Below are 3823 nucleotides of genomic sequence, written 5' to 3'. Positions count from 1 at the left end.
TATATTGTCACCCTGCCTATTTAACTTATATGCAGAGAACATCATGAGAAATGCTGGACTGGAAGAAACACAAGCTGGAATCAAGATTGCTGGGAGAAATATCAATAACCTCAGATATGCAGATGACACCACCATTATGGCAGAAAGTGAAAGGAAATAAAAAGCCTCTTGATGAAAGTGAAAGAGAAGAGTGAAAAACTTGGCTTAAAGCTCAACATTCAGAAAACGAAGATCATGGCATCTGGTCCCATCACTTCATGGGAAATAGATAGGGAAACAGTAGAAACAGTGTCAGACTTTATTTTTGGGGGCTCCAAAATCACTGCAGATGGTGACTGCAGCCAAGAAATTAAAAGACGCTTACTCCTTGGAAGAAAAGTTTTGAGCAACCTAGATAGCATATTCAAAAGCAGAGACAGTACTTTGCCGACTAAGTCCGTCTAGTCAAGGCTATGGTTTTTCCAGTAGTCATGTATGGATGTGAGAGTTGGACTGTGGAGAAAGCTGAGCACCGAAGAATTGATGCTTTTGAACTGTGGTGTTGGAGAAGACTCTTGAGAGTCCCTTGGACTTCAAGGAGATCCAACCAGTCCATTCTGAAGGAGATCAGCCCTGGGATTTCTTTGGAAGGAATGATGCTAAAGCTGAAACTCCAATACTTTGGCCACCTCATGCGAAGATTTGACTCATTGGAAAAGACTCTGATGCTGGGAGGGATTGGGGGCAGGAGGAAAAGAGGATGACTGAGGATGAGATGGCTGGATGGCATCACTGACTTGATGGACGTGAGTCTGAGTGAACTCCGGGAGATGGTGATGGATAGGGAGGCCTGGCGTGCTGCAATTCATGGGGTCGCAAGGAGTCGGAGACGACTGAGCGACTGAACTGAACTGAACTGAACTGAAGGCTCAAGCAGGGCTAGGAAGAGTAGGTTGGATGAGGGAAGGCATTACATACAAGGGGCATTTGACAGAAAAACAGTGATGGGACAGCACCTCATGCGAATTAAAATCTTCATGGTTTGGTCAATTAACTTGAAAATCATGTGAAAGCTAAGGGTGGGAAGGCCTTGCAAAGAAATTGTACCTATAAGGAAGAGAAGTCAGCAGAGAAAAAGGACAAATCTTGGTGGACAGACAAACCAAGGAAGGAATATTCACACGAGACTTTATAGCAGGCAGCCAGAGTGAATCTGGAAATAAGAAAACTGTGTAGGCAGTGGAGGCGGAACTGGATAAAAGGCAGTCAAAAAGCACAAACTTTAGTGATAAGATAAATAAATACCAAGAATATGATAAACAACTTGATAAATATAATTAACACTACTGTTACATATGAAAGTTCTTAAGGGTAAATTCTATGAATTTTCATCACAAGAAAAAAAATTTCCATTTCTTTAATTTTGTATGAGATGATGGGTGGTCACTAAACTTGTAATCATTTCACGATGTACGTTAAATCATTACACTGTACATCTTAAACCTATACAGTGCTGTACGTCAACCTCATGTCAATAAAACTGGGAGGAAAAAAGAAAAAAGGCCAGCAAAAAGAGTTAGCGAGCATCAGAATTTCGGAAACTTGCTAGTTCCCCAGTTTTAAAGTAGAAGAAAAGAGGAAGGGCTTACATCTATAGATAGAGGCCTCAGATCTGTGCTTAAAATGTGCCAAAATCCTTACCCAGATCTTGTGACAAGAGTATTGTCATTGTTATGACCATATGAGCTGCCAAATATGGTTATATTGTGATCCGTCCACAATGCTGTACAACACAGCCCCGTGATAGTCTAATAAGGCTGTGCAAACTAACATGTAAAATTAACCCACAAGAAGTCAACAGTAAAGAAATTATTAGAAACTGATTTCTTTAAATTACTAATTCTTCAGACCTAGATTGAAGAATCTTAAATGGCCGATCATAATGAGGTTCGGTAGGTTCTGCCATAATTCTCTGACACCTGACACAGACATAAGGGCATCAGAGAGGAGTCAAAAGGACAGCGGACTGCAGTCACTAGTCTGGTTTCTAGTTCAGCATGACTGAACCTCTCTGCACTTCATTTTCTTCAACTGCCCACTGGAGATAATAAAAGCTGCCCGTCCCATGTCACAAAGCTTCTGTGAGGGCTGAGGTTTGAAAAGCATAAAAGAGCTGTACAAATTCATGGCTATATATAAAAAAGGTTCCACTAAGTTTTCTATTGTTGCCACTGAAAAAGCCTTTTTTTTTTCATTCTATAATGGCTTTCTTCACAAAGAACAAAGAGGTTCAAAGGCTAAATTACATTAAGTTACATCACATTGTCACAGCACACACAATAAATAATGGGGCTTAAGATGATTCACAAAGATAATCAGATCAGGGCCCTACAAGAGCACAGCATTTACTTTCTATGATTCTAGACAGTAAGAGAAGGCAGGGAATTAAGTCTTTAGGGTTTCAGACATGAAAAAAGTACCAGAATCCAAATGATGGAAGTAGGAGGAAATGGTGAGATGAACCTGGAGATGTCCCATGTGTATTATTTGAGGTAACTGTGTGTGTGTGTGTTAAGTACTTCAGTTGTATCCAACTCTTTGCAACCCTGTGGACTATAGTCCACCCACGGGGCTCCTCTGTCCACGGGATTCTCCAGGCAAGAATACTGGAGTGGCTTGCCATGCCCTTCTCCAGGGGATCTTCCTGACCCAGGGATGGAACCCATGTCTCTTCTATCTCCTACATTGGCAGGTGGGTTCTTTACCGCTAGCGCCAGCTGGGAAGCCCTAAGGTAATAATAGCTGCTGTAATAGACAAGCCCCCAAATCTCAGAGGTTTAGCACAACAGAAGTTTATTGTTCTTCACTCCTGCAAAGTCCAAATGGGCATTCCTGATGCGCAGGTAGCTTTCATCTCTTTCAAGCAGTGATTTGGGACTCAGACTCCCTTGATGGCTTCAGCATCACCATGACTCAAAGACCCACACTGAATTGTCCATGTCTGTCTACTATGCAGAAAAAGACAGGGAGAAGGAGGAATACCAGCTTTGAACCATTTATGCCTGGAGATGACACACATCACTATCACATACATTTCTGTAGTGAGAATTTGCCATGTGGTTCCAATAGATACAAACAAGATCAGAAACATAGATTCTGGTTTGCCAGCACCAACTTAACATTACAACAAGGGAGCTCAAATTTGGGGGAAACAAGTAGCATCTCTGCCTCACCTGGGAACAGAGAGAACACAGATCTCTACCATTTTGCATTCTTTTCTTTCCCCAGCATTTCTAGATAATACACACATTAAAAGTTTTTATAGCTAGAAATGTTATCAATAAAATAAAGAGCATTTCTTGGAAAGACATTACCATTTATCATTAAATTGTATGAAAATAGTCTGGCATAGCTCTAAATCTGAGATCAGATGTATGGTAAGTTTATGGTAAGGTATCATTTAAAATAACAACAACAACAGGCTTCGAAGTCAAGTCAGGCTGGGTTCTAATCTCTGCTCTAATCCTAACCCTTCTAAACCTCAGTGTCTTCAGAAGCAGTGTAAGCTTCATGTAAGATGGCATGGAAGGTGCTTTGGCCATAAACGTCATGTGCAAATAAATTATAAAGTTCCAAGCAGACAAAATTAATATGCTATGAGAAGTCAGAATGATGGCTACCTTCAGAGGGAACTGTCGACTAGGAATAGAGTGAGAGCGGCGTGTGGGATGCAGGTAGTGTCCTCTTTTGAAATGGGGCTGGGTGCCTGGTGACAAAGTGCATTCCGTGTGTGAAAAGTCATTAAGCTGTACTTACAACAATAAAAAGATTTTTGACAAATAGC

The sequence above is a fragment of the Capricornis sumatraensis genome, chromosome X (genome assembly GCF_032405125.1).
Source record: "Capricornis sumatraensis isolate serow.1 chromosome X, serow.2, whole genome shotgun sequence".
Taxonomy (NCBI): domain Eukaryota; kingdom Metazoa; phylum Chordata; class Mammalia; order Artiodactyla; family Bovidae; genus Capricornis; species Capricornis sumatraensis.
Note: the sequence above shows the minus strand (reverse complement) of the source record.